A 12,582-nucleotide genomic window follows, 5' to 3' on the forward strand; every position below is an offset into this window, starting at 1 on the left:
AGACCAGAAAGATCAACATAGTGAGACCCTGTCTCAAAAACAAACAAACAAACAAAAAACCCACAAGGTAGAGGTCTCAGGAATTCCTCAAAAGATTAGACATGGAACCACCCTATGACCAAGCTATACCACTCCTTGGTATTTATTCTAAAGAGTTAAAGTCATACTACAGTGATACATGCACACCCACGTTTATTGCAGCACAATTCACAATAGCCAAACTATGGAACCAGCCTAGATGTCCATCTATGCATTAATGGATAAAGAAAATGTGGTGTCTATACACAATGGAGTTTTATTTAGCCATAAAGAAAAATGAAATTATGTCATTTGCAGGAAAATGAATGGAACTAGAGATCATTATGTTAAGCGAAATAAGCCAAACCAGAAGGCCAAGGGTCATATGTTTTCCTTTCTTTTCTTTTCTTTGTAATGATGTCCGTCTCATTCCACCATCTTTCCTACCCCTCTAACCCCTAACCCCTTTGTTCCCCTAGCCCCTCCCCACCCTCCCCTTCACCCAATCCAAAGTTCCTCCATTCTTCTCATGCCCCCACCTCCCGCATCATCGATCATCATAGATCGCTAATGAGAGAAGACATTCGGCCTTTAGTTTTTTGGGGGGCTATGTTTTCTCTCCTATGTGGAATCTAGAGAGGAAAATGGAAAAGAAAAGTGGGCGCAGATCTCATGAGAGCAAAGGAAACCAGTAGAGGAAAGGGACCAGGGATGAGAGAAGGGGAGGTGGGGGGTGAAGTGCTGGGGTTCCCTTGGAAAATTAGATTTTTATATTGTGTGTATGTATAAATAGGTGACAACAGAACCCATCATGATGTACCACTACAATGCACCAATTAAAAAAAAATTGGATAAAGAAAAAAAAAAAAAAAGAATGAGCAGCCGAGAGGGAAGGCAGAGGAGACAATCCAGGTAAGGGTACCATCCCTGGATCCAGATCCCAAGAAGGAGATGCTTCATGAAGGAGGGTGTGGCCAGCTGGGTTGCTGCCCAAGAGCCCAGCACTGAGTACAGTGTTTGGTGTCTCTGGAAGGCCCTACACGCCTCTGTCCTCTTGCACTTCAGGGTGGGCCAGGCCAGGGTTTCCCTTGGTCTCCTCCCTTCTGGGCCTCATCCTTGTTTACCTCAAACACTGAGCAGTCCTCTAGAAAGCAGGCCTCTCAGGGCCCCCAGAGACAGGTAGTAGGTGGCACTGCCTTCTCCAGCTCACGCTGTGCCAGGTTCAGTTTCACACAATCTGCTGTCCCAGCCTGCAAGGGGGAATTAGTGAAGCCACTAGGAGCAATGCAAATTTAGTCTTCAGAATCTGGATAAAAGGTTGCTGGCTTGTTAATCACCATCTCAGGGAAACCCTCTTATTTGCTTCATGGGGGAAATCACCTCCATTACTTTTGGGTTTCGGTGGTGATTTTTGTTATAGGAAGGAAGGAAATTTTCCGGGGGAAGATGTTAACTGCTTGGGCCCTATTTTCTCGAGTCTAGTTGTACTCTTAAATGATCTCTCCCTCTCTCCCCTGTGTCTCTGCCCATCTTTGTCCCCCACCTCTCCCCATCTCCCCCCCCCTCTCTCTCCTTCCCCTTCTCTTTCCCTTAACTACCTGTTATGGCTTGGGTGTGAGGTGTCTCCCAAAAGCTCACGTGTGAGACAATGCAAGAAGGTTTGGAGGAGAAGTGATTGGGATATAGCCTTAACCTAATCAGTGAATTGATCCCTGATGAGATTAACCGAGTGGTAACTGGAGGCAGGTAGGGTGTGGCTGGAGGAAGTGGTTCATTGAGGGGTGGCGGCTATGGGGTATATATTTTGTACCTGGCAAGTAGAATCTCTCTCTGCTTTCTGATGGTCAAGTGAGCTGTTTCCCTCCACCTCACTCTTCCGCCATGATGTTCTGCCTCACCTCGAGCCCTGAGGAATGGAGCTGACTTTCTATGGTCTAAGAACTCTGAAACCATAAGCCCCTAAATAAACCTTTCCTCCTTTACAGTTGTTCTGATTGGGTCCTCTTACTCACAGCAATGAAAATGCTGACTAAAACACCACCTGTCCCCAGCAGAGAGGATGGTGTCTGGGCCTTCCGGGGTTTCAGCCCACCCTGGCCTCAGCGCCTGCAGATGAGCGCAGCTATGTTCCAAGTACTCAGCTGATGGATTCAGCCCTGGATGCCTAACATTCTGGAGTGTCGTTCTCACCTCTCCTAGGCATCGGCTTTGCTTCTCATGTTTGTTTATCATCTTGCAGGCCCCTTCTGACTTGATCCATTCTCTTCCACTGCCAGTGACAATGTGGCTTCCTTTCAGCCTGGCCTCTGCCTCTCTGTTCTAGCAACGCTGCTCCCTTGGAAGTATTGCCCTCCTTCCATTCCCCAACCTCATCAGGGAGGTCAGGACAATCACTGAGAGACCCCGGGAGGCAAGAGAGTTTTAGTAACTTGTGCTGCAGAGGGAAGATGTTTGTCCACCAGTTTCTGCCCCAAGGACATCTTGGTAATGGTGTGAGAACCATGTCCCGAGGATCTCCATTGCACCACATCGAGTGCACCACATTCTCCAGGGACATCAACCATGAGTAGAAAGTGAGTCTTGGCCTCTTGTTGGGCTCGTTTCTGTAGCTGTCTTTCTCTAGTCTGTTTTCTTCCCAGCAGAGCTCCCAGGGGAGCACCTGTCTGGCTGTGCCTCTTTACGCAGGCTGCAGCAGGACCTCGGCTCCCCTGGTAGGCGGCCACACACTTGCATGTACACACATCCACACACCCACACAAGCCCACACACAGGTACCCAGGTGTTGTATGCAAGTTGTAATTGCTTAATTGAAAAAGAACCTAAGGAGGACTCGAGGGCTTTCTTCTGATTGTTTTTACATTTTCATCTTGGAGATTCTTAATCTCTGCCTCTGTGTTGATGGATTTATCATTCCAGATATAATAATAGGATGCTGGTCCGACATTTTGGCATAACATGAGTTATTGTTTTTCTCCTCGTAAACACTTGTCTTTTGTATTAATTCTGACTTTAAGTGTCTTTCATGGTCGGTTCTGTTATTTTTCTGGTCTTGTTACATTATTTGTGTGTGTGTGTGTTTTTTTTTTTCCTGCTTGCAGAGGGTCCAGATATAATTTAGGAAGTTACACTAACAGCTCAAGTTCTCAAATTAATTTTTACAGTTGGCTTCTTCTGTGCGGGAGTCACAGAGACACATTCAAGATGCCTAAAAAAAAAAAAAAAAGAAGAAGAAGTGTTCAGAATAAAGATACAGATGGCCAGAATCTCACCATTCTCTCATCTCTCTGTCTCTGCCTCTCTCCATGCATTTGTTTCCTTCTCTTTCTTCCAATTGGCTTTCTTCCCGATTCTGTGGCTTCAACGCTCCCCCCTCCCCCTGCCTCGAGGGACACAATTCTACTTCAAATATTCTGTTTCAAATACCACTTCCGCCACCTTGCCTTGTTTTCTAATTAGGATTCCCCAGGGTCAGGATTGGCTAAGCACAGCTCATCTTTGCACCGTGGGCATTGGCCGACCTGTGGCCTGTCTGGCCTTGGGTCAGGTGCTGCCTTCATCCATTGGAAAGTGGTGTGTGTGATGCAGGGGATGGTGGCTAAATAGGGTAAAACACGGCCACCCAAGAAGCAGAGGCTATGAGCAGGAGGGCACCAATGGATGTGTTGTCTAGTATCTTCACTAGCTCTCTCTTCATTGACCTAGAGAATCGGAAAGTTAAAATAGATGTTATAAATTCTATTCACTAAAATTCATGTTCTCTACTCAAAAAAAAAAAAAAAAAATCCCCCCAGCCATTCAATTGACTCCTTCCTCAGTCAAAATATGCCTAATATCTGAGTTTCATGTCCACCATGCTTTATAAATAGCAAAATCAAGAGGACAAAGAAGGACTAATAGAGACAGATACTAATAGCATCGAGAGTCAATAACCAAGAGGTTGACAGCATGGCAGAAAATCTATGAAAAGCAGACACAAGAACTCAAATAGCATGGTAGTCTGGGACCACTTAAAAGGTAGGTTAAAAACAGCCCCATGTACTTCAACCGTCCTCCGGGGCATTGCTGTCTTACAGCCTCGTTAACTATAGCTAATGCTCACACTGGTGAACCTTGAGTATATAAGGAAAGGCTAAGGGCTAAATGATGCTTAGAATATCCAGCTTAAGAAGACAAGGCATTACATAATACACTTAAGAAAAATTTTCATGCATAGTTTAAAAATTAGCGTTTAAATGAGTAAACCCTCCGCTTTCCAAAGTAAGTCATTTGCTAAGTGTTCCAGAATAGCCACAGTCATCAACATGTGTTCTGTTTTTAATGTTGGCCATAAGGAACCAGGGTGGCAAAATGCCCTTGCTCCTTAGAGCTGCCCAGGAAGGATCATCTTATTAAATCTGTCAAAACCAAGATAGAAAACAGGAGTGGAGAGGCGCAGCAGGCTGTCAAGTTGATGTGGGTCTGAATCCTGGGGCCTTGAGCAATCTTTTGACATGCCCACGTTTCCATTTCCACATCAGGAAAATGGACACAAGAAATATGTATCTCACCGAGCTGTGAGAACGTAACGTCTGGAGACGTTTTACCTTGTTTACCATGTTTAGTTGTTACGTAGTCTTCTAGGAAAACGAAATATTTAAATCCATTTTAATTTATAGGGTTCTCATTTTTCCTCCTATGGGACGTTAGCTCTTAGGAGGAAAGAAATTACAAGAATCACTCATCTTTGAATCAGTTTATCGGATTACCCAAGGAGTCACATAGTTTTCTAGAAGAATTTTTACTTACTTCAAAAACATTCCCAGGGTCATTGCCTTGGCTTAAATTACAATTTTTAAAATGTTCTCAAATTGACAACTAGGGAATTTCAGTCACTGGAACTTTTCCATTAGTATATTAATATGTAGACAGATACTTTTGACCACCAGCTGCTTCTGCAGGTGACTTGACTCAAAGTTCAAAAAGCCACCGTGAGCCTGGGGTTATGGCTTGGTGGTAGAGTGCTCGCCCAGCATGTGTGAGGCACTGGGTTTGATTCTCAGCACCACATATAAGCAAATAAGTAAATAAAGGTCCATCAATAACTAATAAAAAATATTTTTTAAAAAAAGCCACCATGAAAGAGTAAAGTTAATGGTGTTATCACCAGAATCTTTGAAATCTTGGCTTAAAAAGTACCTGAGTCATGTGGTCTGCTTATCTGCCCAGGAATTCAATCACCTTCGTCATTTTCTTCAAATAACCATTATTACATTCCTTTAAAAAAAAAATAAACAACTTTAGGCTTCCCAGAATCTCTGGTAGATGAGAGAGAGAGAGAAATTTAGCTGTCAGTTGTAGGTGAAGACATCAAATTCACAAACAGAAAACTGAAAAAGAGAGGGCATATTCACTTGGTGCTCTTCACAAGACCTGTTGTAATAATGTGCATTGAACAAACATCAAAATCAAATGTGTACCTGTGGCCCTTACCCACGCGCTCACCCCATCAGGCTAAAACCACTTCGGAACTAGCCTGTCAGTTGGCCATCTCCCACCACTGGCTAGACACCGGGGTCCGTCTCATCGTATTAACATTTTTTGTTTTGTTTTAGATTTCCCCCCCCTTTTTTTTTTTTTTTAAAGGGTATAAGCATTTTTTTCTGACTTACCAGGGATTTGGGTTTATTTGTTTTTAATAAAAGTGGCTCTCAGTATCAACAGATTGCTATTGTTTTATGGCCAAATTCTCAAAAAAAAAAAACATGATAAAAACATGCCACCACCACATTCATCCACTAAGCTAATATAACAGAATTTTCGCAAACAACATACTGCAAAGCCATATATCTGTCGTGTGCACCTGATTAAACAATAGTCAAATCCTTCGGTCTGGGGATAAGCCAGTGAAAACCAGCCACAACCCCCACAGAGGATACTGGGATGGCAAAGAGGTTTCAAATTGCGTGCCAGCCCCAGTCACTGGGCTATTGATGTTCTTTGCTGAGAAGATTTTTTTTTTTTTTTGGTGTTTGTGGGGGCATACTAGGGATTGAGTCAGGTGCTTTATCACTGAGACACATTCCCAGCCCCCCCCCTTTTAAAAAATGTTTTTAGTTGTTGATGGACCTTTTTTTTCTTTATTTATATGTGGTGCTGTGACTAGAACCCAGTGCCTCACACATGCCAGGTAAGTGCTCTGCCACTGAGTCACAACCCCAGCCCACCCCTAGCCCTTTTTATTTTTCATTTTCAGACATGACAATTACTCTAAAACTTTGTTGCTCTAAAACTAAGTTGCTCAGGCTGCACTTGAACTTAAGATCCTCCTACCTCATCCTGCTGAGTTGCTGGGATCATAGGTATGTGCCACCATACCCAGCTGCTGAGAAGGATTTTAAGGTTGGATCCCTCCTCCTGAAGAAAGACTTCTGCTATTAATTAGTGATGTCCACCTTAGGTACAGGATAGGACAGTGATAGTATGTTTGCCACTTATTGACTATTTTGGCAGATCTTTGACATTGACACATTTAGAATTTGAGTTTTGACCACCTACTAGCTTTCCTGAGAGTCCACAATATGTGTTTTAGAAGTTTTATTGCACAATATATTCTTTTAAATATATTTGAGGGAGTATTACTATTCCATGTTTATCTTGCACGACATGACAATTACTCTTTGTGACTTACAACAACAATTTTATTATACTTGTGGATTCTGCAGGTCAGGAATTTGGAAAGGCATGGTGTGGACAGCTTGTCTCTTCTCCACAAGGTATTGTTGGAAAGACTCAAAGACAATGGGTGACTCAATGGGAGAGGGCAGAAGCTTCCTGAAGACTTGTTCACTCACATGTCTGTTGATTAATATTGGCTGTCCACTGGGACCTGCACGGGGCCTGTAGGCCAGAACATCCACACATGTGGCTGCTTGTGCTTCCTCACAATATGGTGACCAGGTTCCAAGAGCACCGAGAGCAAGTTGTACTCCTCTTATGACCTAGCCTTAGAGGTCACGTAGTGTAACTTGCACCGTGGCCATAAACACTCCCAGATTCAATTGGATGAAATGAAGGCCAAAGTCACATTATAGGAAGAGCGTGTGGGATGCGGTCATTTTCAGAAAGTACAATCTGCTGCAGCTAATTGGTAAACAAGGCAGCCATCTCATCTCAATACATTTTGTAGTTCCCTCAACAATTACTTACCTAGAGTAATAAATCTTGACTTATTTGTGAAAAATAACAGTTAGAAATCACACTTCAAGGAAAAGCTAACAATTCTTAAATCATAATATTAAAAGCTGTAGAGTAAACCTGTGGTAAAGAATAAGATTCAGAGGAAATGTTTTTGCCCTCATCGACATTTTAATGATGCAAATATGAGGTTTGCTAATGGTTACTGGGTGTTTGTTTTCCTAGATAATCCCATAATGGTGACAGACTAGATAATTCCATTTAACTTAGGGTTCTTCAACCTGGCCCTATAATTCTTTTTAGGGAGGGGCGACCCTCTGTACTGAAGAATTTTTTAGCAGCATCTCTGGTTTCTTCTTTCCCCAGTCATGCAAATCTAAAATGTCTCCAAACATTACCAAAGGTCCCCTTTGGGGCCCAAACTAACCCCACTTGAAAACTGCTGATCTGATTTGTGAGACTGAAAAATATTCTCCAAAATCCATTTCCCAGGCTACTCTTAAAAATGTTTACATAACAGATGAAAAGAAAAACAGATTACATAGGCCAGTGCTATAGGAATCTCAGCAGCTCACATTTAGCGTGTTCCGTTCATTCAGATGCTTTGTCTCCAGGAAACTGAGTCTCTGCTGTGTTGACCTCATTCAGAAGCCCCTCCCCTACCAGCAAGACTGGAGGGTTGTCAGGCAGAAGAGCTAAAGAGGAAGGGAGGAAGACGATAGAAATGTCTTGGCCACCCCTTCTGAGGGTGAAGAGTCACAGCTGTACACATCCTTTACCAGCCCTCTGCAACCGACCCCTCCCACATCCCAGGGAAAGGTTGCAAGCCAAATGCATCTTTCCTAAGACAGGCAATTGCTCTATTTCTTGCATTCACATCTTCCTGGGGGCTGAGAGTGTACATGGAGGAGTGTGAAAAACCAGGAACATTTTCTGCCTGAGGCTCTATGGCATCTAAGCTACAGGTGCAGGACAGAGTGCCAAATCACTGCAGGCATATCGGGCGGGAGACAGGACAGAGGTGGAATCCGACCCCGTCTCCATCTACCCACCAGTATGTAGACTTGTTTGAATTTAGGCGCTGTGTGGAATGGGGAGGGTGTGTATAGGCAGATCTCAATTTATAGATAAGTGGGTTCTGAAAGTGGATTATGTGAAATTAGTAATGCATTTCTCAAAGGAAAATAATGTTATATATGCTTGTAATGTCCCCAGAGCTGTTGATAAAAGTCTACTTAACTCCTTTGGAGAGGTACTGCCACCCGAAAGGCCACAGGCATCCTGTATCATAGGGCTTCTAGGGAAGGCTGCATTTGCATTTCCAACATGGGGAGCTAGGAATGAATCTCTCACTGGCCAGTCTGCAGGCTTTCTCTCCAACTACTCTGCAGCCCAGCAAACTCCCAGAGAACTGGAGCAGGCGAGGCAGGATACACGTGCTGGGGATTCAACAACAAATGGGTTCCTGTTTGTAAGGAGCCCAGCTGTGCCACTGCCCACTCCTGTTCACATCCTGTATAATCAAGAGAACAAAGACTCCCTTCCAACCTGGTGGTGACCTGCGTGATGGCCTGAGGTCCTGGATCCTGCAGGAGATGGACCTGCAGACTTCTGCTTGCTTTCTGTTCTTTTCAGCTCCTGTCCTGCCGAATAAACAATGACTGCAGAACAGAGCTGGCTGCCTCCTTCCTTCCAGGCCTCCTGTCCCCACACCACACACATATTTATGGAAAGCTGTTTTAAGTAGAATCCGGAAACCTCTGGGCTCAGTGAAGGGGTAGAGGGATTTCATCTTCGTTGCCACTGCCCATGGATGATAAGAAGGAAGTGGCCTGGCATGCAGAAAGGCACCATTGCAAAACTAATGCCAGGTCATTGGGCATTAAAGTGTAGCAAATCATCTTATGCCGTTATACCCCCCAAGTAAACTGCCAGATAATTCACTCCAGGGGTCACGGAAGAGAAAGACTCACAGATCAAATGAGACATTTGGATAACACGCTTTGTTAAATCCATTTCAGCAAGAAGCACAGGGAAAGAAGTGAGGCAGGTTAACGTCCTTAGGGTAAGGTACCTGTGTGTGACCTTCATACCTCTGTCTCTGTCTCTCCTCCCTACATCAGCCTTGCCCCATAATGGGGAACTTAGAGAACTAGAGTTAAGCCTGTGATGGTTAATTATATGTGTCCACTTGGCTGGGTCACAGTATGTAGATATTTGGTTACATATTATTCTAGATAGATCTGGGAAGGCATTTTTTGGACAGGATTAAGATGTAAATCGGTAGACTTTGAGTAAAGCAATTTGCCCTCCATAATGTGGGTGGGCCTCATCCAATCAACTCAACTGGGTCCAAAGTCAGTCTCCTGGCAGAATTCCCTCTCTCTTGGGGAAGGGCTGCCAGTAGACTAATTGAACACTTCCCTGGGCCTTGGCTTGTCAGCCTACCCTGCAGATTTGGGATTTGTCAGCCTACACAATCGTATGAGCTGATTCCTTAAAATCTCTCCTCTCTTTTTCACCTCCAATTTATTGGTTTCTCACCCATGTCACAGTTCCCCCTACTTACTTCCAACCGTTCAGGCAAGTACTGACACACCAAGTATCCTTTCTGCAGTCATGGTTTTAGGGCAGAGCATGAAGAGACAGGCAGGGGAAGGACAGCCGGCCCCGGCCCCATGTCACCCTCTGGACTGCCCTTGGGGAAGTCCTTGAGCTTCTCCTTGGGCCAACTCCTGCCTTTTCCCCTCCATCTCCTTGAACTGCAAGGGAAAGGAAAAAACACCCAAAGCTAACAGTGGTTGTTTTTAAACTCTGAACAGAGGCCTGAAATGAGACTCATCTGCATAGCTGGGGAGAGTCAAAGTCATAAGGGCTGGGAGGCATTGAGGCATAGAAACAAGATGAGACTTGCCTTGCCCCCGCTGCACCCCAGTGCTGACACAGGTGACCTGGGCTAGCTCCCTCAGTCACACGCTGTCATTGCCTAACTCCCCAAGCCTGTCCCCTGCTGCATGTGATTTATTTGAGGTCAAAGAGCAGGCTTTCCCAGCCACCTACCACAATGCCTAGCATGCAGTCAGCCTTCAAGAAAATATTTGTGTAATGAATAAATCAATGACCCAGCAGCCCCTCGAAACCTGGAATGAGATGAGGAGCAGGACCTTGGATGGGGAGGCCCAGGCTGAGTCAAAGCCAGCAGCGGGCTAAGCAACCAAAAAATAAATAAATAAATAAATAAAGTCCCTGCTGGAGTCAGGAGACCTCGCAGCTAACAGCCAGTTCCCCAGGAACCTGCAGACATATGTTTAGTTGGGGTCTACCTCAATTAAAAGTGAAAATTTCTAACTCGTATACAGAGAGACAGGCAGTCTCATTAAACACCCAAATGTCACATTTCAAATATTTACACACTCTCTTGCCATGGAACATGTTTTCCACCAGGAACACCAGTGAAACTCCATTCTACCACACACCCTGTTGCCAGCGCAATCGTCTCCAAACCTGCTCCCAAGCTCTAGCACCGAGTCTGCTTATAGTCACGGCATTTTTGAGAATCCGATGAAAGCGATGGTGTTCTTCCTAAATTGGCACACAATTATACGGTGGTTAGAGTCCATCTTACCTCTAGTGGTCTTCCATTACCTTGAATAAAACTGTTCCCTGGGGGGCTGGAGTTGTAGCTCAGTGGTAGAGCGCTTGCCTCACGCATGGGAGGCATTGGGTTTGATTCCCAGCACCACATAAAATAAGCAATAATTCTAAATATATATATATAAACTGCTGCCTGGGTCCCCTACCCCCTCTGCCTCTTGTCTCTCTGGCTCTGGGAGACACTGCCCCAGTCACTCTGTTCTCTTTCCCACGCCCCAAACACACCTTGTGCTTTCCCATCTTTGAACTTGGAGTCAGAGGTCCTGAAGTTCCTTTAAGGTGCCCTGGGGACAGGAGCTGGGCCCCCGCAACCCACGCAGAGCCAGGGCAGTAAAAGTTGAGGGAGCAGCTGCAACCTGTTCTGCAGCACAGTCTCGGCCCCACCCACCCATCTGCCACCGGGCAGCACGGGCTTCTGATGCTGTTGATTCTGACTCAGATCATCTACGGACCTACAAATCCTGGTCTCTGCCAGGTACTGCTCCCTCGCCAACTGCCCCATGTTTCACACTCCTGGAATGACTTGACCTCAGGAGAATGCTCACCCTTTTGTACTGATGCATTCACTAAAAAATAAATCGGGGGCTTGGGATGTAGCTCAGTGGTAGGGTGCTTGCCTAGTGGGTGGAAGGACCTGGTTCTATCAACAGCATTGGGGAAAAAAAAAAATCAAATCAGACCTTTGGTAGGCAGTGAGAACACAGCCCTCAGCTACTCCAGCTCCTGCCACAGGAGCTCAGCCTTAGTAGGAGCAGGCAGTTACTCATGCAAGTGCTTCTGAGGCGCCCCAGAGAGACAAGCTCCTGGTGTTGGCAGGTAGGAAGTGATGGTTGGGATGAGACCTGGAGGATAAGGGCTGCCAGTGTTCCAAGGAGAGAGAAGTCTGTGCAGACCATTGGAGCCCAGAAGAGAGGCTGGCATGGTGGTGGTCTGGGAACTCAGGCTTTCAGGGTGGCTAGACTCTGGGTTGCCTTGGAAGGTGATGAGGTTGAAGAGCTGCCCAGGGCCAGGAAGATGAAGGGTCCTGAGAGCCAGGTCAAGGGGATTGGACTGTGCTTTGAGGGACGGAGAAGCCGTGGAAGGTAAGGGGACAGGTGCTGGGGATCAAATGGCCTCTTCTCTTGGGAGGCTGAGGCAGGAGAATTGCAAGTTCAAAGCCAGCCTCAGCAACTTAGCAAGGCACTAAGCAACTCAGTGAGACCTTGTCTCTAGATAAAAATACGAAAAAGGGCTGGGGATGTGGCTCTGTGGTAAAGTGCACCTGGGTCCTACCCCCAGTACCCCCTCTCCCCCCACCACCTAAATGGCCTCTTCTCAAGCCCAAGCAGCCCTTTTGCTGCCACCTCCCACTCTAGCCCTTGGGGCTTTTTAAAGTCTAAGTTTTTTAGAGCCTTAGATGTGACACACATTTTCACCCTCCCCCCCTTTTGTCACTGAACACCCACCAGTAACCTCAAAAATGACTTGCTCATTCTGAGCTCAGTGTCCCCCACTGGGCCCCTCTCCGGCTCTCACAGCACCCACTATAGGGTGGGGCCACCCATCCCTGCTGCCACCGCCAGACAGGCATCTGCCCCCCTTTGAGCAGTTGGTGTTTATTCTGTAAACTGCTAATCCTTAAAAGGAGCCAGAAAAGGACCCCCAAAGAACTCGAGGTGCAGGTGGGGGCCTGGGGTGGAGTCAGGAAGGTTCTAGTGCCTTCCACTCACAGTTCTGACCCTGGTCCTCACCCGATTC

At 45.8% G+C, this 12,582-nt stretch overlaps 1 long non-coding RNA gene across 2 annotated transcripts; it reads right to left on the reverse strand.

Moving 5' to 3' along the window:
- Positions 1-2,798: 2,798 nt before the first annotated feature.
- LOC144368264 (uncharacterized) lies at positions 2,799-11,233 on the reverse strand. 2 transcript variants are annotated; one of them, XR_013428065.1, is made up of 4 exons: positions 11,071-11,233; positions 5,194-5,271; positions 3,537-3,716; positions 2,799-3,223 (listed from the first exon to the last, which is right to left on the reverse strand). It is a non-coding gene; the product is annotated as an uncharacterized LOC144368264 (long non-coding RNA). The 2 variants fall into 2 exon arrangements; XR_013428064.1 differs by lacking the exon at positions 11,071-11,233 and adding an exon at positions 7,767-10,337.
- Positions 11,234-12,582: the final 1,349 nt, after the last annotated feature.

The sequence above is a fragment of the Ictidomys tridecemlineatus genome, chromosome 11 (genome assembly GCF_052094955.1).
Source record: "Ictidomys tridecemlineatus isolate mIctTri1 chromosome 11, mIctTri1.hap1, whole genome shotgun sequence".
NCBI lineage: Eukaryota > Metazoa > Chordata > Mammalia > Rodentia > Sciuridae > Ictidomys > Ictidomys tridecemlineatus.